Consider the following 24706-nt stretch of genomic DNA (forward strand, 5'->3'; position numbering starts at 1 on the left):
GTGAAAAACGTCACGATATTTGCGTTCCCCTGGATTCCACAGTGCGGCTGCGCTGTGACCTTTTGACCCGTGTGGATTCTGTGTTGGAAATCGACAGTCAACGTGGACACGAAGTTGTCACAGGTCCTTCTGCTGCTGTTTAGACGCGATTTCCAGCCATTTCGGCCAAGATTCTGCTCCCGAACCTCGACTGCACACTCTAGAAATATTTCAGAAGGTAAGATCACCGCAGAACATTATCATTCAGCGGCGACACCGCCCGAAACGCCGTCAATACGGGGGATGGTTTCCGGGAGGGTGCCGTACCAGCTGATTTGCTGACTCGGTCCCGGGTTTCTGTATAATGTTTTCTGACGGAGTTTGTCGGTGGTTCGATCCATTGGCAAGTCCGTGTGGATTGTTCCCATGTGTGCTCGTGAATCGCCTCTGTAGGGCCCTACCTGTTGGAAATTAGAAACATCAGGCTGTCGTATCCACCGCTCAGGATCGCGATCACAGGCCCTCTCGACTCGGTACGTGGTACGGTTGTCTTCCTGGATTTTTTCTCCCCGTCCATTGTTCTAGGAAAACCACCTCGTCAAGACAAGACAAGTCTGATCATGAAGCAGTAAACCTCCGTGCTATTTAGTGTAGCAATTATCATACTTGTTATAGTTATTTGCCCTTTTCCATATGTTAATTTCTTGCTGCCGTCGTTGGTCCCTAAGTTTGAAGCTGGTGTGTTTACCCCCATTATCTTTATAGTGACCTTGCGTATGAGAACTGACAGGTGTCGGTGCAAGTTTACCATACCTCCAGCATGACCCTCTTGTATATTTAGAAAGTCCTCCCAATTTGTCATCTGGGAACCGCAAGTAGCTTTCACCAAACCCAGGGGGAAAATACCACCGCATTATGGCTCAACTCTACACATCTTGAAGCAATATATTATGATTTTGTAGGTACAAATCATTGGTGAAACTCAATGCCTGGTTGTAGGCATGAGCTTTCACACCCAACTGATCTGGACTGTAGTCAATAGGACAGGAGTGGTCAATGCCAGGGCTTGTACTTCAATTTGGTGCGAGGTATGCAAAAACACATTCTGGCCAAGGAGAGGGCTTCTCGCAAATCATTCAGGTTTTTCTGGCCCTCTCCCAGGCAGGCTTGTCAGAAAGTAGGTCACACTCGCCATCGACCCCCTTCTTTGTTGTGCTGATTGGTATGCAAGCTGGGTGATCCTATGGACCCACCTTTGATGTTGGAGCCTCACTAGCTACGGTTCCTAGTCTAGCCCAACCATCTGTGCTTATTACAGGACACATCTGCGATCCCGGTCTGGTTATCCTTGATTCATTGTTCTCTAATAACAAAAGGAGAGTAAAAGTATTAGATCTCACTTTCACGCAGAGAGAGATGAATTGAATGTGATCGTATGATGCTATTTATTGTCTTTATGACATGGTCTGTATGAGATATGTGCATTCGGGCGGAGCTAGCCTCATATGAGATGCAATGTGCGGTGTTGTATGAGTTATTAATGTCGATAAGTGGTGCTCTTTATCTTCATTGTTCATGGCTGAAACGTTGCAATGTGTCGGATATAGGCATATCATCTAAATAGCTCAAGACATTCTCTTAGGCGCAGTTTACATTACGTTTTTCGCGTCAGCGGCGAAATTTCCCGCTGTCGGGAGGCCGCTGTCGCGACGTCTCTAGACACACCGCCCGGAAATCTGACAGACACCTGCGGTGCTTGCATTTCGCCATCTTGTAGAAAGTATCGGGCGTAAGCATAACAAAAGCAAGAAACAAAATTGTATGATTGTACAACGGTAGACGGCGTCTCCCCGTCCGTATTAAACTACAATGCAAAGCCTTGTTTATGTGTAGATATTCCATGCTCATCACTCGTAAATGTGGGGAGGGGGGCACAAGTACGATAAATATATCCGCGGGGAAATGAATGCACGGCACAAAAGTCGCCGCGGATCCCGCGAATCTCTCTCTCTATATATATACCGGGGATCTAAGTAGACTTACAGTATGCTAATCAACGCGTGCTTTTATGCTAATCGCCGAAACCCTGACTCCCGCTGACGCGAGCCTGACGTATTCTCTTTAGACGGAGTTTGAAGTTGACGGGGACTCCCGCTGTGCTGACGGGCGACGGCTTCGAAGCTGACGGGAGAAAATTTGTTGACAGCGGGACTACGTCGACGGGAATTGTCTTTACACGGGGTTCCCGCTGTCGCCAGTGGCGCTGACGCCAGTGGCGCTGACGGCAAAAGTATAATGTAAAGAGAGCCTTATTCTGCACTAGAATTATGCATGCAATGTAAACTATTCATACATTACTTACAAATATTATGTATGTCTCATTCCCCTTAGTTTGAAGCTTGAAATCATTAGTAAATTGTGCTGTGAATTGTCTAAACAAATTATCCTTCTCAAAATCTCTCTCTGTATATATATTCCTTTGCTTTGAAGCCTGCACTAGAATTATGCATTAGGTAAACTATCAATACACACATACTTACTTAACCAATATTTAATGTCTCTTTCCCCTTAGACTTTAGAGTTTGAAGTTTGAAATCATTCGTAAATTGTTCAAGAAGTGCGGTGAATTGTCCAAACAAATTATCCTTCTCTCTCTACATATAAATCCCTTTGCTTTGCAATAGACTGAAAAATTGCAGACGAAACACAAGATAAATGGCATCATTAGTGGGAAACCAAGCCGAAAACTAAGCAATTAAAGCATTGGAAGGTTGAGAGGTTGTTTTGTGACAAAGCACATTATATATTGACAATGTTGAGGGTGTGTTTTAACACTTCAAGCTGTGAAAACTTGTACTGTTTGGCCATCTCTTACTGTAAATGCAGAAATGTTCTCGGGGATTGCTGAAGGGAGAAAATGTGTGTTCGCGGTGGTTTTGAGTTCGCGTTGAAACAATGGTAGCGCTACGTCACACAATGGAACGGCTTTTCACGGTGTTTTTAAGTTGCCGGTAAAGAGTTCACCGCGAAAACCGCAAACATAAAACTACCGTTAAGATTTCTGCATTTACAATACCACAGATACTGGCTCCCTGCAAGTTTATGCAGGTGGTATTTCAGTCTAAGCCTGGCTAAATCTTATTTCCCCTCCAGCCTGCCACCAGGGAACAAGGAAATCCAGATTTATGTGTTGTAGGAAATTTAATTCTTAGACCCCCAGTGTGTTTATCCTTCCTGGTATATATTGTAATTCTTACCTTACATCAAGGAGGTTATATAGATCTCCAAGTAGATATAGTCACCGTCCAACTCAGCATTTCAGTCATGCTTTCGGCTTTCGAGGCTTCTTTTAAAACGTCTTTCGAACGGTTCCCTCTATTCTTAATCCTTCTTCGCTTTGAAAATGGAGGCCAGTGAAAAGAACCATTGAAAGCCTTAGAAACAAGCCTAAATTGAAACGCTGAAACAGACCTTACATCTGCTTGGAGATTAACCTTACATGCCTTCATATTGAAATGATTCTGTGCAGGATTTTGGTAAACTTCTAGGATAAGAATAAACCATTCTGTTTTCTGTTGCTGTCAACTTTGTGCTTCCAATGCTTGTCTTTTGAATAGTAGTAAAATTTCTTTACTGTGATAGATCTACCTTGAAAACCTGAAACACTTGTCTACAAGTAGGAAACTGATAGCCTGGTATTCAAATCAACCCAGTGTGAGTTTCTTTCCTTCTCTTTACTGTCTATAGCGTGAATGATGTGTATTCCCTAGGGTTCTATTGTCTCTGCGATCAGGTGTGTTGATACATAGTGACTAAGTGCCCAGTACTCCCATTTGTACAGTTAATGATATTATCTGCTTTCTAGTTGGAAAGAGTCTAAATTGTCATTTTGAAATTGAATGTAATGTTCCCAAAGCTTTCATTTTTCAAAACAGGGCTTTATCTAGCAAAAGTAGAAAACTAGAAATTAAAATTCTTTTACACTTATTTTTAGGTTAAAACGTTGTCAAGGTATTTCAATATCTAAGCTCCAAAGGAGGGTGTATTCTACCGAAAAACAGAAATAGAAAACCTGAACTCTTTCCTGTGATTTCAACTTCTTTTTTCTTTTTTTAAAGGATGGCATCATTGATACGTGCCTTCAAAAAGCTTAACTGTTTGAAGCTCCTTAGTACCTTGTTGCTGTGTTTGAAAGAAGCCCTACAAAGAAACCCCTATGCTGTAAAACAAAAGTTTGTTTTTACACAGTCCTGGTAAATGTTAGTTTTGTTGGGAGTTGTCTTTAGCACCTTGTTGACATGTGATAAATGTTTTCTGTCCCAATTGGTAAGTGCTGTGTTGGTGGTTCAATGAAGTGTGAATTTCTTATCACAATGGATTATGTGATAATTAGATTAGACATGGTGACATATCATTGGTTGGCAGTTTTCTCTTTGTTTGCCTAAAGCTAACAAGGCAGTTTTGCTTAAGGTTTGAATTTTTGTGGATATACAGTTTATGCAGGTGCGGTTTCTCCCATATCTTGCCAAGATAGCTTAGACTGTACCACCAAAAACTAACAGCTTGCATTCCAGTGAAAACTGATATGATTTTATCTGTTAATGCTACAGAGTCCTGTCATCAAATAAACTGGACTGAGCCATATCAACTTGTGTATCTTGGCTCTAGTCCTGGTGATAAAATGACAAGTATACAAGAACGGAGTCTGCCATTTAGCTACATCTACATGTATGTCATATCTGTATTGAGTGAGTAAAATCACACGTGACCCTGTAGCTTCACAGACATGCAGTAATGGCTGACTATCCTACTTAGAATAACCTGTCACACGCTGGATTGCCCAAAAGCTCAATACACTTCCAAGACCTACTCATAAGGGAAGGCTATTAGGCATATTTGTAACTTTATTGGTATGCCGTTCCTCAACAAACTGACAAAGTGACAAGAACATCTTTTGCTAGGGCCCCCTTGGAGTAGAATCATGGACCTTACAATGTAGGTTCCTGATTGTACATGGACCTTCCTTCTTTCAAATGGCTGCCATCGGTCCCTTCGTGCATTCAGACCCTTGTTTGTAGTGCCTAGTAGCACACTGTGCAGCAGGTTTTCTTGCTATTTCAGTAGCATTGGTCCCTTAGGAACCTAATTATTTCTTGAAAAGAGTAAGTGCATGCCCTAATGCACAATAGCGCAGTGGTTCATGGTCAATTTAGGCACTTACACACTTTAAGTACAGAACTGGTGTGTTACGCTACGTGGCATTTTACTTGCTACTCTCCGCCATACCCTAGAGACTAAGCAAAGTCAAGGTTACCTGTCATTTTGCATTGCTATAGAAGAAGGCAGTTCTCTGTGCCTATAAAGTCGTGTTCATCCAATGGGCTCTTGGATAAAGTTACACATCATCATCATTGTTACTCCCATATAGCCCCATCAGGGGCAAAGAAGGGGGGTGAGGTCCTGGGCTAGGGCGGGCAGGCCTCCGGCCTTGCATGGAATGACTCAACTGTGAGAGCCATCACAACCGTGCCAGGCAGGGCATTCCACTGCGTATTAATGGTAACATAACATAACATTGAAACAAACAGACTAACTTTTACTTGTTGGCGGCAGCACAAATTAGAGGTTCAGAAAGTGAGGCTGATTTTTGTTGCATTGTTTTCTGTCTTCCAGTCTTTGAAGTCCCTCTTCAGTTTGCATAACAAACCAAAACGTCATTGTGGTTAGTTTTTATCTGTTGTGATAGTTACCATGTACACATACTTTGATGGTAGCGAATATTGGAAAGGATGTCAACTAAACAGGATGGCACCAAGGCTGTAGCCAGTTTTTGCAGACCAGATAGTATGGAAAGGTCGTCACCGTCACCTCTGCAGTCTTCACTATAATGAGAACCACTGGCTCCACATGTCGCCATGTTGGAAACTTTGCTAAGTATGCGATCTCTGTCAGTCAGTGGTCTGTCTTGTTGCTTTTGATTTAAGTGTGGTATTCATTTGTTGGCATCATGAAACAAGTTACTTTCAATTTTGAAACTTTTACAGTGGTTTTTATTTTCATGGTTTTTGCAGTGAGCTCTTTATCGTGAATTTGTGACGACATGAATGTGATTTCCAATGAATTACTACCGCACTGTACCTCAGTATTGTTTCAACCTCCTTTTCTCTCCTACTGCGAAATAAAACTACTGCAAAAGTAAAGGAATGTACAGTATTGTTTGGAGGCAAATTCGGAATGACAAATAGAGGGATGGCATTTGTTAATGACATTGAAGGCTGTCAAGATGAAATAGGTCGTTTTTGACTAATACTGCAACTGACCCTCATTCCTTAAATTAAGTTATACCTCCAGGCATTGCTGAATATAACACAAAGTCCAAGTATAGGACTTGTGGGTGTTTTGACGATAGCATGACTGAATCACGCTCCCAGAGGCCCTCCTAATCTCCAAGCAGATGTAGAAGGGCAAAAAAGTAACATTGGCAGGCTGGTTATGCAGAGCTAGAACCATGAGTTGAAACTTTGAGAAATGTTACGATTTTGCCTCTCTATATCTGCTTGGAGATTACAGCACTCCTACTGGTCAGATATGGCCACTTGGCAGTTATTCCGATCTCACCCAAGACCCAATCTTGTCCAGCTTCTGACCGCTCTAATTTTTACTAGTCTGGATATTGAAAGCCTGTTTCAGATCTAGATTTGATCCAGGTCATTTGGTAAGTGGGAGTAGCTGACAATCTCCTTACCATAATCTGTCAGCAGGGGATATAAGAACTCAATAACTGTTCCAGGTATCTGGGTCTGAGATTGGGTTGTTCCAGGCAGGAGGGTCTGCATGGGGGGGCCCAACAACTCTTTAAAAGAACCTCCTTCGCATGATACCGCTAAATTCAAGGAAGGTAGCTACGCAAAATTTGGACGCCTTGCTACGAATTACGTGCACAAGACTGCTCTCCCTACGAATTACGGGAAATAAAAATAGGCTGCATACGCCTTACGGAAAAGAGCATGCAGACCCTCTGGCAGGTTTCACCCCATTCTGACAAAGGTGATGGATGAACTTCATCCAGACTGCAATGCAGCCCAGCATTTAACATCCAGACACCTCAGCAAGTGGTCTGTCTGTCTAGAGGTTTTGTATATAGTCGCTCTTGCAGCTGAAATTGCTTCTTTATGGGTTCCTGCCTTCTTAAAGTATGCCCTTGACCACGTTTCAAACAGCCGTCTGGGAACAATTTGTTACCACCGCCCTTCTTCTTCCTCCGACCTTGAAAAACAAAAGGCAGAGAAGCTATGCGTGAAGGTCACACAAGGAAATCTGCAAGTTCAGGACTACTGTAAATGCAGAAATGTTCGTAGGGATTTGATTTCGTGGTAGGTAGAAATGGAGTGTTCGTGGTGGTTTTGAGTTCGCGTTTGAAACAATAGTAGTGCTACAGTAACACAATGGAATGACTTTTCGCGGTGGTTTTAAGTTTGCAATAAAGAGTTCACCGTGAAAACTGCGAACGTAAAACCACTGCATACAGTTCTGCATTGTAGACAGTTGCGCATTTCAACAAAGTCAAGTTCACAAGCCTAACACTGGCTGACACAGGGTTGTGGGAGCTGTCAAGTTCAATTTACTTCTGTTCTGCTCTGTCTGTCTTTCTCTTGGATAGGACTCATTTGGAACTGTAGGAGGGCTAAGTAAGTAAGAAATAGAGGGAGCATAAGAGGGGGAGTGAATAGAAAACTGGAGATGCCCAAATGAGATGATACTTGGGTTACAATTACATGGACTAGATTTAGTACACTGTTAATGTTAAACTACTTAAAGGCTTGTCGCCTTCAACTATAAGATATTATTGTTTTTCTACATCATAGGTTTACTTTAACAGTATGGGAATACGGTAAGAATTTACATAATTTGGCATAACAAAAGCGTGTACTCTAATACATGTAGTTCTTCTGGATCTATTTAATAGAATCAACAACATTGTTTCAATACCTAAAAAAGGTCCCTTAGCCTCTAACTTCTAAGGCTTCAATGTCTACTTCAAGGAAGTTCAGAAATGCTTTCGCCTGAACTGTTGGTCTTCTTCTTGGCTTTTTGTGGAAAGTCATGGTTGAACCAAACATGCACCTTGCCCTCCTAACCTCCAAATACCTCTCGGCCTTTTCTTGACTCTTCCTAAGCAAACTATGAATGTTTTTACGAGGAACCGTGCAAGGGTCACTGCGTTTAATGGACAAGTTTGTACTGTTTGCACTCTTTTCCTAGCTTTATCCAAAGCCCAGATAATAGTTTCTTACCCAACAAATGTATTAGCAGTGTATACAATTAACTGGTTACAGAGACATGTTAAACTGTAAGGGAGTATACATGGTACAATACATGGCAAACAAAGGAATGTTTTGGCTACATTTTATAGAACCAAGGTCACTTGTACAAATCATTAACAAGAATGTTGAAAATAGAGTTTTCCAGATCAGTTTTGTATGCATCAATAGCTACAATTAATTTTCCTTTTTATGAGGCCTATTTTTTATACTCTCCAGAGAAATTAGAAAGAATACATGATGTTGTGCAACCGAAAAAATATGGGCAAGAATAATCTCTACATTGATCTAGCTTGTCCAGAATTTGACTAATGATGTGAAAATTAAGTTGTTCTTCCACTCAAATAGATCTGCTCATTTGCAAATTACAGCAACTAGAATATTTGCCTTTCAAAATATTTTTGCTACCAACTTGTATAATAAGTGGAAAATAAGATATGGTACCATGGATTCAAGACCAAACATTTTGTACCCTGGGTGTGAACTGTTATTTTCTTTGACCGGAAACCATTTTAATTTTTTTTTCAACTTGTGTTTGGAAATTCAGAAACACAAGGGGAAGAGAGAGTGTTGCTCAAATAACAGTTGTTTCACCTGACCAGGTGACGCCTTTGAGCCGCCATTTTCTTTTTACGAACTGTTTCACTCAGTGTTTACTTGATGTGTGTTAGTTTTGTGGCACGAAAGCGAGCCTTAATTAAGGTCAAGTACTCCGTGTTATTGGCAACCAAGTCAGTTGCTGCTGTTGACAACTTTTGTGAACAGTCGTTTTTACAATCGGCCATGCAACAGACACATACAGTCATTGGCTAAAGCAGAGTATTTTCACAAAACATTAGGATCTACCCTTGAACCTCCTAGGGTAAGGGACCTAAGCTGATGTGTTACCCCGAAAGGCGGTTATTCTGGCTATACAGATACAGATACAGAAATATGACTGATTTTTGAAGGTAAGGTACGGCCTCTATCCTCATATTGTCTAGTACTAGTAGTCTGTTATTATGCCATCACTCTTGACGAGATACTGTTTATGCGTTTACTTTCACGGTGGTTTTATTTCACAGTAGGAGGGAACATTGTCTTTGAATTTCGGGGTTGAAATAATAGTAGTACAGTGTAACTATAATTATATTTAGTATAAAACACATATTTGTGGTGTGATAATTTTGCCACCACGAATGTAAATGCATTAATAGGTTTTCCACCCTATGTAACAGAAACCAGTATGGAACGCCCAAATAGCCAAAGGAATGTTGTGCTCATAATTTATTCAGAGGACCTGTAGAAACCAGACAAGCCTCTGTGGGTGTCCTTTAGCCATATATTATGCAAATCAAATTACTTGGGGTAATACAAATTGATACGTCATTTGGCTCAGTGTCCCCCCTCTAAGGCAAAGTTGGGTAGGTTGTCTGAATTATTCATACCAACTTGCTGCTCAGAATGAAAGGTTTGTCTCTGTTTTTTCTGTATTTCCTCAGAATTCATGACATTTTCACAGTAGTCATACTAGTCCGACACAAGTTCATGTTATCCATCCACCAACAGCATTGGTACGTCAAGTTCACACACTAGTGACATACATGTACACGTAATGTAGGCCAGTTGATATGTGTAAATGTCGTGAATAATAAGGGGACTTTGAAAATAAAAAAATCCTGGACTAAAAGACTTTGGGCCTAAAAATACTGTAGACCAGTAAATTGAATTTTTGCAGTCAAATAACAGTTTGTAAAGTGGAGTTGTTAGTGAATTATTTGTGAAGTGTAATTGAGCGCTTTGATTTTACTTAGCACATCCTGAATTGATCGCTAAGCCTGATTTTCAGATTATTCATATCTTGATGTCAAACACCATGAAGCTTGCCCAAAAGTTCGAACATGTATTTACCGTTAGTCGTTTTCAGGATCCCCCCATGCAGACCCTCATCGAAATGCCCAGATTTGCAAAAAGTGGATTTTTCAAGTCCCAAATGATGTCATGCTGGAAAACCCCCCTACGCCCAGCCATGCTTTTCCTGGATTTGTGCCAACTCTTTTTGGGGCAAAGTTATTTTTCTTTCCTGTGGGTTGTTTTACCATATGTCTTTATTAGTGTCACATTTGGAATGTGGTTTCCATCATTCTTGCATTGAGGTTGGGTAAGAGCCAATGTGGTATAAGGTCTGGATCTACTCAAGTTGCCCCAGCCTGCTTAACCCCTGGTCACCGTAGTCCCAACATGCAACCCTATCTTTTCATAGGAGCCAAAAGCAATATTATTAAGGCCAAAAAAATGGGAATGAAAAAATTTCTGGAATCTTTATGATAGTGACATTTACTTTACACTGTTTACCTCATTTGCGTAACAACTTCATACTTTGAGTATTTTAAAACCTTGCAAAAACAATGATCCCCTTGGTTTCGCGAGCCTACAAATCCCCAGCAACGATTTTCAGTTAGTTCTCACATCACAACGACATCATATTTTTGCATCATGGACGTCGCTATACATTGTGATAGTGTTGTTTGAACTAATCAGGTATAGAATTTCAATAAATTGACTTTCAAAATCATATTTTCGGGCCTTTATATTGCTTTGGGCCCCTTTAAAGGATGAAACATCTTGGTGAATATACATGTAGTAGAAGAAACACAAATTTGTATATTTTTGTCTCACAATGTGCTGGTTTCTAGGCTACACAATATGCTGGTTTCTAGGCTACAAAAGTGCAGTATGTTTGCTGCTCAGGCCCTGGTAGCTGCTCTAGTTTCATTGACAGGATGTTGAGATCATGATACATTGCCAGTGTTCCCCTGGTTGATGCATGGTGAGGTCGTTGACCTGTTCAGACTCTCCCAGTGGGGTTCTGTGCCTGCTGATGTAAAGCAGATGTGGGGGCGCACGTGTGGACTGTTCCAGGGGCAGACAAGGATGGCTTTGGGCTGGGATATATTAGTATGTAAGAAATGCAGTATTGGTATATAAAAAGGACTCAAACCACTGTTATGTTCTTGTCTATCATTCCAGTTCCCATTGACAAAAAGATCCTCCCAAGAAATTTTTTTTCCTCACATACAAATTTTTATCATTTTATTAAAATTTAGATATTTCTATATCTTTGCCCACCGATTTTTGTCCGTCTAGGTTGACGAACATGTGCAGCAAAACTTCTAATGATGGAATAGTGGCCGCTGGCTAGAGCGCTGAAAAGAAAAGAGAAAGAATTTGTTAGCAGGCTCTTGTCCGCAAATACCGTTGGTACATTCATACAAGTACGTTGAAAGATGTGTGCTATTACCTTTTGCAAAAGTGCAATAAAGTTCGATTTGAAACAAATTATTGCTTTGACAATTCTTTATCCCTGCCTGGTGCTATTAATTATAAGACCTGGCCATAATGAGAGCCAGACCATGAACATGTGGTCAAGCCTGCCCCAGTGTAGATGTTTGTAGTTTTGTCCCAGACTGGTCAAGGTTATGGGTATTAGAAGGGTCACCCCTTATAAAAGCTGTCTGGGCTCCTCCTCTATTGCTTCAAAGAGGAAAGGGGGAAGTCAGGAAATATCAGGTTTGTGCGAAGTACAGCGCCTTAGATTTATGTTTTTACCTTTACCACTACCTTTATGTTCGCTGTTTTCACGGTGACCTCTGTACGTGAACTTATCATCGCGGTGAAAAACCTGTTGTAATCATTTATGATTCCTTCACACATCCGTTCCGTAAATCAGTTGGCGCCACCGTGAAGTTAAAGTTCAGTGAAAACGTCAATTTTCCTCGCGCCGTGAAATTTTGCTACTGTGAAGATAAAGTGAATTACAATATGCTTTGCCACTAGGTCACCCCTAGTCTTTTTGATAACTGTATTTGAAGCCCGAGGCTGGCGTTGAAATCTCCCTTATACACGAGACGCCAGCTTTAAAACTGGACCCTATCCAATAGGGAGAATGCAACCCTTAGTTTAACAGTCTTATGCAGCTGAGCAAAGTTTGGATGCAGAGGCTAGTGATTAAGAAATATACAAAATTCGTGGTTAACATAACATAACATAACATATGAAGTATATTTTCAAGTATTGGAAGTGATATGAAGTCATTTATGGTTACTATATCTTTCATTTCCTTCATATCATTCATAACATTTTTACTGCCATTAGACTAGTAAATTAGTGATTAAGAAATGTACAAAATTCTTGGACCTTGTCACGTTTATTTTCAAGTTTTGGAAGTGCTATGTAGTCATTTATGGATACTATATCATTCCTTTCCTTCATATTATTCATAATAATATTTCAACTGCCGTTACAGTAAATGGTAATCATTGTTGATAATGATATGTGATTTGTACAAATTCCATGATTATTAACGTCAAGAGGTGTGTTTATAGCTGCAGACTTTGGAAATGAAGCGTTTTTATGATAATTCCTGCTCATTTAGTCTCCACTGTAACCGCAAGTTCCCAGATTACACCCTATGATTTGGTACCTGTTTGCTAAGATCAGCTTGGTGATAGGAAAACGTGGCAAGCTGCATAGGTAAGATTACAGGTAACAGTGGGTTGCAGGTGCATTCATTTTAGGAGGGCCTGCATGGGGGGATACCAACAAGGCTTTACGCTGAATTCAGAAGAACCCCCTATGTATTACGCTAAAATCAAGAAATGCAGTTACGCAAAATTTGGTCGCCTCGCTACGAAATACGTAACTAAGACAGCTTTCCCTACGAATGACGGAAAATCAAAATACGCTGCCTACGCCTTACGGAAAAGAGCATGCAGACCCTCTTTTACTGGTAGTAATCTGCTTGGAGGCAACTGGTGCGAAGTGATAATTTCAAATTGTTGTGTGGCCCAATCCAACAGTAATGATCATCATTGCATGTTTCATGCAGTAGGTTGTCCTGTAAATGTATTAAGTTCGCAGTGATTTCATTTTGTGGTAGGGAGAAAATGGAGCGTTCACGGCGGCTTTCCGTTCGCAGATGAAACAAGATGGTTGGCAGGCAGAAGAGAGAACGAGCATTTTCGTGATGGTATTGAGTTTGCAGTGATGAGGTTACATGTACCTTGAAAACATGAAACCGCCGCAAATTTAGATGCATGTACAGTATAGTATTTTGTTGAGACATATTTGAATTCCAAATAACAAGATTTCTCAAGAGTATTTATGTGGAAAGTTGCGCATTGCAGATGTAGATTTCCAAGAAAGGATTAGCCCCTCTTCCTATGTACAATTGTATAATCCAACATGTGCGCACAATTCAAGTCATTATGTATTACAGGACAAATGAAAGCAGGCATGGAGTTTTATGGTAAAGTTGAAATTTAAACAAACAGCTTCAAATAAATGTACAGTATAAGAGAATAAAAAACAATAAGTTTAATTTCAAATATCGATATACCTTCCCCTGCATGCCAATTTGAGCTTATCATGAATAAAGGTTCAAATAAACAAACAAACAAACAAAACAAACCAAAAATTGGCAACATTGCCAAAAGCTCATTTCCCCATTTTACCTGCTAATGGTGCATGAAAAAAACTTCAGCAAAAGTAGAATATCTTTTTAAAAAACTTGTTTGAGATTGAGAATCTTTAAATTTGACCCTATTGTCTGTCATCGTCTGTCTCCAACGAATTAGGTTACTAAGAAGGGAATAGCTGACATTTGAAGTAAACGCATCTTATTTCCTATGGGCACATTGTCATCATTATGCCCTATTCTAGGTGTCACAGGAGTGAGGAAAACTGAATCAGGGGAAGACAGTTACTAGTATGACCTTTACTTTAGGGATCAGTTGTCCTCGGTAGAAAACTGGGGGACGTATCTTCGTTTTGAATTTTCAAAAACATAACCCAATAGAAAACTGGGGTATGTACCGGTATCTTCGATTTTTGAAACATAACCCAATAAAGAAGTGCCTGCTGTCTTTATTGGAAACCCACATTTTGGATCAGAGCATTCATTTCATTAAAAAAAAAACACCTCAAGATACATTTGGAAGGATAATATACAAAATACTGCATACAATGAAGTTGTTTTAGCCATATTAGTTATTACAACTACATGATGATAGTAGGTCTGTATGGGGGTCATGATTATGCTTTATCATTTTTATGCTAAATTGAAGAAAGCTGAAAATGTACGCTATACACTTAATTCAAGACCGTACCGTTACCTTTGCTACCAATTACAATTAACATTGCATTAGACAAGGTGACATTGACAACAAATTATGAAGATTTTAGAATCAAAATGCTTAATTCAATTGATTGTGCTTTAGGGTACAGTAACACGCAAATCATCAAAGTGCATAGCTGAGTAGATGCGTATCTTAAGACAGTGACATTGTCTAGGCAGTAGGACAACTTTCATCTCCAGCGACTATGCAGTATCGGCAAATCAATGGAGAAGTGCACATCAGTGGCAGCAATGCTAATGATGACAAACATATTTATAATACATACATGTAGCTTAAAATGCTGGGTGCATGTGCACTTTTGTGCACCCAAAATTGGAGCTGTGCACCTGTGTATTCGTATATAAGCTTATGTATGTCAGAAAAAGAAGATATAACCTTTGTTGTATTAGATGTTAAAATGTTAAAGTAATAGCTATGTAATTTCAGATACAAGTTGTGCACCCGAAATTTCTTTTGTGTGCCTAAATTTTTAGGTTAAGTGCATGAGTGCACCTTTTTTCCAAAAGTGAATTTCAAGTCCTGAAATATATGTCAGACACCTCTGAGTTGGAATCTTCAATTTGGCAGGCAATCTCAGCATATTGTTATTCCATGGATGGCTTGGGGCTATCCACAGGAGACTACGCTGAAGAAATTAGGCCACTGCATAGCTAGGAATAGTCGAATACAGGTGCTTCACTCGAGTCATTATATCATATTTAGATTAGAATCCTTGATTAAACACAACATGAAAACAATGAGAAGATATTGTAGCCATTTATTTCAGATCCCCTGTGGTGTATAGTTTTCACAGTCAATTAGTTAAGTAACTACTTGTAACCTGAAGTCACATATCAGTTGCTTGAGCCACAGACTCAAATCTAAAGATGCTCAACTACAAATCCTTTACTTTCAATGAGGCAAAAGTGCTGTGAACTTGAATGAACTTAAGATACTACAATTCATTGATCGTGCAAAATTGTTAAAACCATCGAATCTGTACCGTAAATCATCAAACTGTCACAATGGTTTTATTTTGGTAGTTTTCCGTAGACATCTCCACTGTGAATTCATGATTCCACAAATACGACTACTGTCTTAAATTTCTTAATATCATAACTGTTTGAACTGCAAATTTACAACACTGCGAGAACCTCATTTTTTGGCCCAATGTGAAAACAACCCATTAGGCCACCCCAATCTAATTTCTTGGTTAATGGATTTTTATTTTTAAAAAAAAGAAATTTTAGAAGAAAAAAAAAATTTTCTAAATTTTTTTTTTTTTAATAAAAATCCGTTAACCAAGAAATTGAATTGGTGTGGCCTTTGGAAAGTAAATAGATTTACAGTGCCCAGATGTAACCTACTGTCTCTGTGTAACTGATGGGTGCACTAGGAAGCAGCTGGGATCTCAGATTGCTTTGATAAATTAGGTGATGAAAACATAAGGCCCTGGGAGGACTCTGTAACAACTTCTGTAATTGGCCACTTGTGGTTTGTAGATAAAGATGCTCCCAGTAATAACTGGGGCATGATGGCCATTACAGTTTTTGGCAGACGTTTCCCAGAAATAATGTTTTACCATTTCAGGGCTTGAAATTTAGCCTGGGTACCATCCTCCGTAGTAACCGCTTGCTCAATCTTTTCGCTTGTTAACTGCGGTTGATTGAGCCAGCGTTTATTACAGAGGATAGTACTCAGGCTACCCACCTGCAGTTTGTAAAAAAACGTATAGATTTCACGTAAAACTTGCTGCAATTTGACTTAAGAAGTGTAAATTCTCTCACTTTTGGAGTGGTTTTATTTTGAGGGTAAGGGAGAAAAGGAGGTTTTTTTGCAGTGTTTTAAATTTGCGGTTGAAGTAATTCTGTAGTATGTACAGTATCCATACGAGGGAGACATTCCCAGTGTCATGAATTTGCGATCTAGAGGTCACTGCAAAAACTGTGAAAGTAAAACCACCGCGAAAGTTTCAAGATGCACAGTAACGATGACTATGAGTCACATTTTAAATATTTTACAGCATACTGTATCATCCTGTATAGCTAGTATTCTGCAATCAGTTAGAGAAGTTTTAGAATCTAGAATGCAAGTAAGATTTCTAACAATCTGCAATTGTAGTAAGAAAAAGTCTTTCTACCCCTGCGTATATAGCACACATGATATTCGAAAACTTTTCGTTCTGCCATATTGCTCCAGCTTCTAGGAAAATGTACTGTTATCTTTCCATTCACTATCGGTGCCCTGTGAAAAAAATTTGGTTGGAAAAGGCCAGGGGCTTTTCTTAGGTCAAGCTGAAGCGTGGGTTGCAGTATTACAGTCTGACTCCCATTATTTATTGAACGCCACATGGTTTGAATTCATTTAGCCTAAATCCTGACGAATTTCAGGTAATTTTCCCTCATATTAACCTTGACTTAGGGGTAGATTACAAAGGATCGTACTAAAGGATTGGGTAACCGGAAATATAGGTTGCAGATTGGCTAGATTTCGATCTTCATCGTTGAGAAATTTTGCAGTGTAAATCATTATCACAGATTGAAGTGGAGGTCACCTTGGAGAATGTCCTTTAGCAACTTATTCCTTAAACAGTTCCTGACTACCAATCATGGCGCTCTCCAAAACCTGTCCTTCCGTACGTCCTAGGACGGAATTTTGCTGCTCGCGATAGAAAAAAAAATTTCAACCATTTTGTTCCTTTAACTGACAAAAATGGAAAGCTCATAACATTTTCATCATGTCATCAACAGTGCCACAAAATTAATATAAAGCCATTTTAAATTGAATTTACCATCCTTCTTTGGAATGTAGCTGTTAGGAATAGAGAAAAATTTCAACTATTATATTCTGCCCCCTCAACTTGCAAAAATGGAAAGCTCATGATATTTTCATCATGACTTTTTTGTAATCAACAGTGCCACAACACTGCCACAAAATTAAGATGAAGCCATTTTAAATTGAATTTACCGTCCCTCTATGGAATTTTGTTGCTCAGGAATTTTGGTGCTCGGGATGTAAAAAATTTCAACCATTCTGCCCTCTCAACTGACAAAAATAGAAAGCTCATGATATTTGTATGTCATCAACAGTGCCATAGAATTAAGATGATCCATTTTAGATTGAATTTACTGTCCCTCTATGGAATTTTGCTACTCGCAATGCCTATGGAGTAAAAATTTCAACTATACTGCCCTCTCAACTGACATAAATGGAAAACTCATGACATTTTTATCATGTCATCGACAGTGTCACAAACACTGCCACAAAATTAAGATGAAGCCATTTTAAATTGAATTATCCCTACTTCAAATATCCCAGAGGATCATGCTAGATATGTAGCTAGGACCTTGAAAAATATCTAGGCGCACTGTGACTGGTGCACCCACAGTCAAAAGTCAGGTGCACAGCTCCAAATTTGGGTGCACAAAAGTGCACATGCCCCCAGTATTTCGAGCCCTGAATATAGCTTGCTAATTGAAGTAGAGATGATGAAGAATAGTTTTTAGCACTGCAGTTTGTCAAAATGTTCTTTATTTTGTGAACAAAGACTAAACAGTACAGTTTATTGCTAGTTCCTGGTGCTAGGAGACTGGCGACTTGGAAACAGATGCACATATTTAAACAGAAACATAGAAACGTGACCAGACCTTTGGATTGTACTATATTTTGGTAACAAAAAACGTCATGTCTACTTCGGCGGAAACAACGCACCCTTTCCCAAAATACAATTTCACTTTTGTCTATGCTACGGTCGAGTCACTCTAAAAATTTTCAGGACAAAGAAAACAAAGCATGAAATAATTTGGAAAAGAATATATTTTACCAGTCCCTCATGACCCTTTTTGAAATAGACCAGTCCTCAGATTTTCCGGGTATCTTGCATGTCATAATATCTTGGATAAAGTATACCTCCATGTGAATTCACACTTCAGGGTTCTTAGATTTCAAAGGGGTTATGTATACAGTAGCTTTCTAGCTGTCTGGGCTGTCTAGAGTTGTTGTAAAACTTTCCCCGCTACTGTAAATCACTTTATCTTCACGGTAGCAAAATTTCATGGTGTAAGGAAAATTGACATTTTCACTTCATGGTGGCAGCAAGTGATTTACAGAATGAATGTGTGGAGGAATCATTGATACTAACAGCAGTTTTTTTCACGGTGATGATAGGTTCACGGTACAGAGGTGAACATAAAGTTACAGTGAAAAAAACAAGAATTACAGTATCTCTTGGGTCTCATTCAGCGACTGTGTGGTCGGATCTCTTCCTGTCCGAAAAGCGAAAAAGGATGGATTACCGATGAGCACATAATCTCTAAGCAGATGTTCAAAGATGATAATGATGGACAGTCCCATTTTATCCTGACCTTCACTGTCAAACACAAGGTTAATGTGTAAAAACTCACTACGAGTTATATCTGCTTAGAGATACCGTAATTCACTTTATCTTCACGGTAAAAAAATCTCAAAGGAAAATGGACATTTTCACTGAACTTTAACTTCACGGTGGCGGCAAGTGAAGGAATCATAAATAATAACAACAGCTTTTTTCACAGTGATGATAAGTTCATGGTACAGAGGTGACCGTGAAAACTGAAAATAAAGTTAGAGTGAAAGGAACAAGAATTTAAGTCAAATCCATCCTTGAAAGGACTTAGGGCTGTCTCCAGAACCTGTTCTTCTTAGTAGCTAGGAGCTTTGTAGATAAATGTGCCGTACTACTTTCTGGCGATGGTGTACATCCGAGGAGGTTATATGGTTGTCATGATAAAAACCAGATGTATGATGGACCGGCAGACTCAATTGTCTTCTATCCCAGGACGGAAATGTGTTGAAAGAGAAAGAAATTTCTCCTGTTTTTCTTTAACTTCATGACCTGAAATTGATGAAAATGTATTTTTTTAGCTTAATATGACCGATTAAACAATGAAAATTGACAACATCCTAAACAATGACAACATCTTAAACAATGAGGAATAGAAAGAAAATTAAAGCTGATGACAGCACCAAACTGATTTATATCCATAAAATTCATGAAATGATTCTGCACTCTCTGTAAGAATCACCATTGCTATTTCTGTAAATCCTCAATGGGCATTGTCAAATCCAGTTATCTTTGAAGAATAGCGGCCGTCTATAGCAGTGTGACATAAAACTTTCATGAGGAGAAATAAGCTCCCCGCTCTATGTAGTGCTAACAACTGGATTCCCACAGGGCATGCTGACAGTTCATTGAACTTCTACGTATTGTGTGCATTCAAAAGGCCAACAGTTGGTGTATTATTCAGTATGTGCCGTAGAAATTGACACTCTCTAGATGCTATAAACGTACCTACTATGCTATTATTGCTATTGTCACCTGCCGTTATACTGGCATATGTGTAATACAGGGGACATCTACCAGAACAGATTTTAGGGCTGGTACATTTACAATGTATATGACGTTGTGGTTATGACATAGTTTTGAAATCAGAGGTATGAAAGGAAAATTGTTGAAGGAATTTGTGCCAGCGAATACCAAAAAAATATGTCTAGCCAGATTTTGGAAAGAATTCTTTTGACAAATAACAAGCTCTGACATTTAACTTGTAAGCTTGTTGGGTGGTAGGAAAGAAGGTTGACCATATTTTGTTACTGTAAATTCAGTTACCATTGCAGTTATTTTATTTTGCGGTAGGAGGAAAAAAGAAGCTTCCGCTGTGTTATAAATTTGCAGTTGAAACAATTCTGTATTACAGTAGTCAAACAAGGGAGAGACATATTCCCGGTTCCAAGAATTCGGTGTGGAGGGCCCACTGCAAAACTTGCGAAAATAAAATTACCGCGAAAGTTTCACGATTTACCGTATCAGGCCCTGAAGGAGAAAGCCTGCAAGAAGATGGATCTGTTGCAGGGCTATGTGGATATAGGCTGTGACGACTTAATACCCTTTTAGTGGAGGAGACTTTGTTGAAATGATTTTAGTGAAGATAACAGCAGAGTTGGACTCCCAGAGTTTGTAACAAATCACTAGAGGATCCTTATAATGACCGGTTTCACCTGTCTAGTTGATAGAAAAGTCTGTGTTTGGAACTCTCGGGCCAACAACGATAGACTCTGTCCAGATCCTCAGAGATATAGAACCCAAAGCGACGGACTTGAAAGCCTTAACCTCATTTTCCCAGCGCTAGTAGCTAAGCTGCTCAGACAGCAAAGATAAGCGCTTTTAAGCGAAGCCGTGTAAACCATTGGTTCTCCCAGTGGCCGAAAATACAAATATTTCAAAGTGGTCTGGTGGTTTAAAATCCCATTCTAGTCCATATATGGTGTGCACGCATGTATGGAAGCTCCTGTACAAAGTACAATGTAAGCATGCATAATGTGTAAAGATTGGACAATAAGTGGCCACCAATATTGCAGTGCTTTCAGCCTCTCTTATTGATTATTGTCCATTGATTTTGTAAAAACCCCGACTCTAAGTCTAACATGATCATTAAGTCTGTTTTTTTGCAATATGTATAACAGCTAAAAGGGAGACAAGTTGTGGCAAGAAACTATATAGTCTAAAGCTTGCCACGCTGTTAAGAAAGTAAAAAAGTTGTGTTTCATGTTATAGAGAACATCATCTACTAACATAATTCTACCAGGGTACATAATTCCGCCACCCTGAAAAGATACGTCCAAACAAATCTCCAACCAAATGTCCCCCAGTATAATGCACCCTGTATATCTAAACTGTGCGTACATGGGGGTGCTGCACTAGAGATCTCTCAAACACACTGTTTTTCAAAGTGATGGATTTATGTAACCTGGTGGATTAATGTTAATGCAGGTTGAATCCTGGTTGAAATATTGTGTTGTTTTCTGGAGACTCTATATTACTAAGAAAAGTCAGGTCTAACGTGTGTTAAGTAGCATTGTGAGCAATGATAAACATGATGATTGATGATACATATTCAATTTTATTTGATAAGGTCATTGGGTTGGAAAGGTCAATGACCTAAGGGAGATTTACATCAATACTGATCATCAATACTGATTGACCTTCAGGATAAGATACCAGCTTCACAGCTCGTTTTCAGCCAAGGACATTGGTTACTCCTTCCTTCTCAATAAGTCTGTTAGATTCTTTTATGTGCAAAGGTTTGATGCATGGGGCTTACACCTGAAGCTTCCCATACACGTGCCCTGGGCAGCTAACTCCATCCAAAAAGGAATTACTGTAAATACATTTAAGTTTGCATGGTTTTTATTTGCGATGGTTTTGATTTTGTGGCAGTGCTATAGTCACATACTGCTACAGTATTGGACAAAACTTTCGCGGTGGTCATAGATCTAAGTTTGCGGTAAAATGGTTGCCGCAAAAAACGTGAACATAAAGTCAGCTCGAACATTTCTGCATTTACAGTAGTACAATCCAGGCTGTCTTCAGAACCCTTCCCTCCGTCCTGGTATGGAAATTTGATCGTTGGGATGGAAAAAATTTCACCCCAAATTCCTCCAAAAACTGATGATGTTTTTTGGTAAGTTAAAAATGAGTATTTAAACAACTAAAATTTACAACCTGGGCTCCTAAACAATGAGTTGAACAGGAAAAAAATTGAAGCTGGAGACAATTGGTACAATCCTTGACACTATACCCAAGTGGGGTTAGAACCTTTGCCCTCTGGATCCCTGGAATTTGATGTATGATATGGTGAAGGCATTACATACAAGCTTCTATTACTATGCCTACTTGTAGGCTTTTCCCACATTTTCAAAACCCATTTCAACATAAACTCTAATCACTAACTCTGAACTCTTAGCTTAAGACGCGGATCTTATAGGCAATATGCCTCCTATCCGAACACTATGTTATGTTATGTTATTTCCCTCAATTTGGGAACCACTCTTTTGGTAGATTCCTAACATTTAACCAGTATAATTTTATTGACAAGGTTCTCTTAGTCATAAAGAATAATTTACTGATTATGAGTCTTATGATTTCCATAAGCGTAATGCGCAACCAAATCTTTTCTCTATTCCCATGTAGCAAGGTTTGTTAGCTGTAAAATATAAAGTGGCAGGGTTCAAGGCCGGTCCATTAGTCTGGCTTAGCAGGGGTGTTATAGGGCAGGCACCCGGCATCAAAATGCCCAGTGAGGAATGGTCTATATACCAGAAGGTGTCAATCTGTGATGGTTATACCATCACAGGCAATATGCAGAAAGCTTTTTGATAGGCAGTATGGTTTCTTACCTGAGAATAGCCAAAATAGAGAGCATACTATAGAGCGTCAACCTTTCAGATGATAACACAGGTGTAAAGGTAAAGTGGTTGGATTGTGACACTTTGTCGATACCTAGTAGTGCAGTACAGCTTTGCTACTGCTCTCATTTTCCGCCAAGCCCACTGGCTGTTACATCCCTTCTCTTCTAGATAAGCATGTTATGTTCTTTTTTGTGCAGAGGTCGTAAAACAATCCCTCATCACATACAGTGTCACCATGCTCGAGCTGGGATGTGAAATCATATGATATCGTTCAAAAGTACCATCCTGCCTTTTTGTCAGGATTGTCAGTTCCACCATTAATAACTGGTCTCATTTTCCGCTAAGCCCACTGACTGGGTCATTCTCTACTAGATAAAGCCTGTTACCGTAGTGGTTGTAAAGCTTTAAGTCCCCCTTAGTCTGAGAGGACAATCCCTCATCACAACATGCTAGAGCTGCGATATGAAATCATATAGTTTTGTTTAAAAAATGTACCATCCTGCCTTGTTGTCGAAATTGTCGCGTCCATCATTAACCCTGTCCCTGCCGCCTATCTCTGTAATCAATTGAAAATTGGGTGCCAAAGCGCTACTTCAGTGTGCTAAAGGTTAATAAGACTGAATATAAAATGGTGGGGGGGTCATCCTCCTTCCTTTCCAAGTGATGGAAAATGGTTGATACTGTAAATGCAGAAATTGCGCGAGGATTTAATTTCAGAGAAAATGGAGTATTTGAATTACTACTATTTGCAGTGGTTTTGAGTTCGCGTTTGAAACAATAGTAGCGCCACAGTCACAGAATGGAACGGCTGAGTGGTTTTAAGTTTGCGGTAAAGAGTTCACCACAAAAACAGTGAACATAAAACCACCGCGAACGTTTCTGCATTTACAGTACGTAGTTGATGCCTTGTCCCAGTGTCTGGGGCACTAGGTCAGGGCTAATAGTTGGAATATCCCATGATAGCCATTAGTTACAGTAGTCCAATCCAGCACGGGAGGTAGTGTAGTTGCTGTGTGGAAATATTGATTAACCCTATTTCAAGGCCACATGCAAGGCTTGGGGTATGTATTCATTTAGCTTCTTTACCAGAAAGCGATCTTCATGTATACGTATTCAATTTGTAGAAATGAATTGTAGATGAGTAGAAATGTACATGAATGTTTTAGATATGTGAGTTGAATTGATATCTTCTAGTACAGGTTTAGAAGCTTGTCACTAGATTTTTCAGTGGGAAAGAATTGATATTTACAAGTCATACTAACATTGTACTTTGAAAAAATTGTACTAAAAGTCATGTACAATTTTTGTTTTGCTATTCATAAAGATTGCAGTGTTAGTACTTTCCTAGACAATCATGTGCATATGTTTGCAATTTGTTTTAGCGCTAATATGAAAATTTAGCATCAGAAAAATAGCCAAATTTGCATGGTAGACAAAACAAATGCCAGTCTTTTTCCATTTGACTGTACTGTATCTTTCGAGTTTTATGATTTGGCCCTATGGGGCCTATTGGGTGTTATGGGGGTCAGGTAACATTACTGTTACACCAGTAGCTGAAGTGGGTCTCATTTACAGAATACCAGTACTCCCAGTTGGCATCCCCTGTTAAAGTACCGTACTGTAAACCATGAAACATTTGCTATGGTTTTATGTTCATGGTTTTCGCGTATGACCTCTCCACTGCAAAATCATCACACGGTATACATGTATTCGATCTTCCGCGCACCCCCCTCCCCCTTGCTTTACCATAAACTTAGCATACCCCCTTACAGTAGAATTGATTCACTACAAAGTTAAAGAAATTTACGGTACATGCACCTGTACCTTTTAAATGAGCCCACTGCCTTGGCTATGTCTCTCATTAGCTGCTTTTTAGGACAGTGTCCTATAATTGTAGTTTATGAAACACTTTGCAGAAAAATTCTGTGAGTCCCTTTGGTGCAATGAACGTATATATGGACCATCTGTCCATCTTATGTATCTATCAGTGAGGCTGTGATGGGGGTTTCCATGTTGCTCTACCAG

General features: G+C 39.5%; 1 protein-coding gene across 2 annotated transcripts in view; it reads left to right on the plus strand.

Annotated features, from left to right (window-relative positions):
- The first annotated feature begins 48 nt into the window (after positions 1 to 48).
- LOC136425436 (alpha-1,3-mannosyl-glycoprotein 2-beta-N-acetylglucosaminyltransferase-like) overlaps positions 49 to 24706 on the plus strand; it is a 47870-nt gene continuing 23212 nt past the window's right edge. Inside the window, exon 1 of one of the 2 annotated variants that reach the window (XM_066414293.1) lies at positions 49 to 217. The gene's annotated coding sequence lies outside the window, so the exon portion shown is untranslated. The remainder of the gene's footprint in view (positions 218 to 24706) is intronic. The other variant, XM_066414292.1, reaches the window with a different exon arrangement.

The sequence above is a fragment of the Branchiostoma lanceolatum genome, chromosome 19 (assembly GCF_035083965.1).
Source record: "Branchiostoma lanceolatum isolate klBraLanc5 chromosome 19, klBraLanc5.hap2, whole genome shotgun sequence".
Lineage (NCBI taxonomy): Eukaryota > Metazoa > Chordata > Leptocardii > Amphioxiformes > Branchiostomatidae > Branchiostoma > Branchiostoma lanceolatum.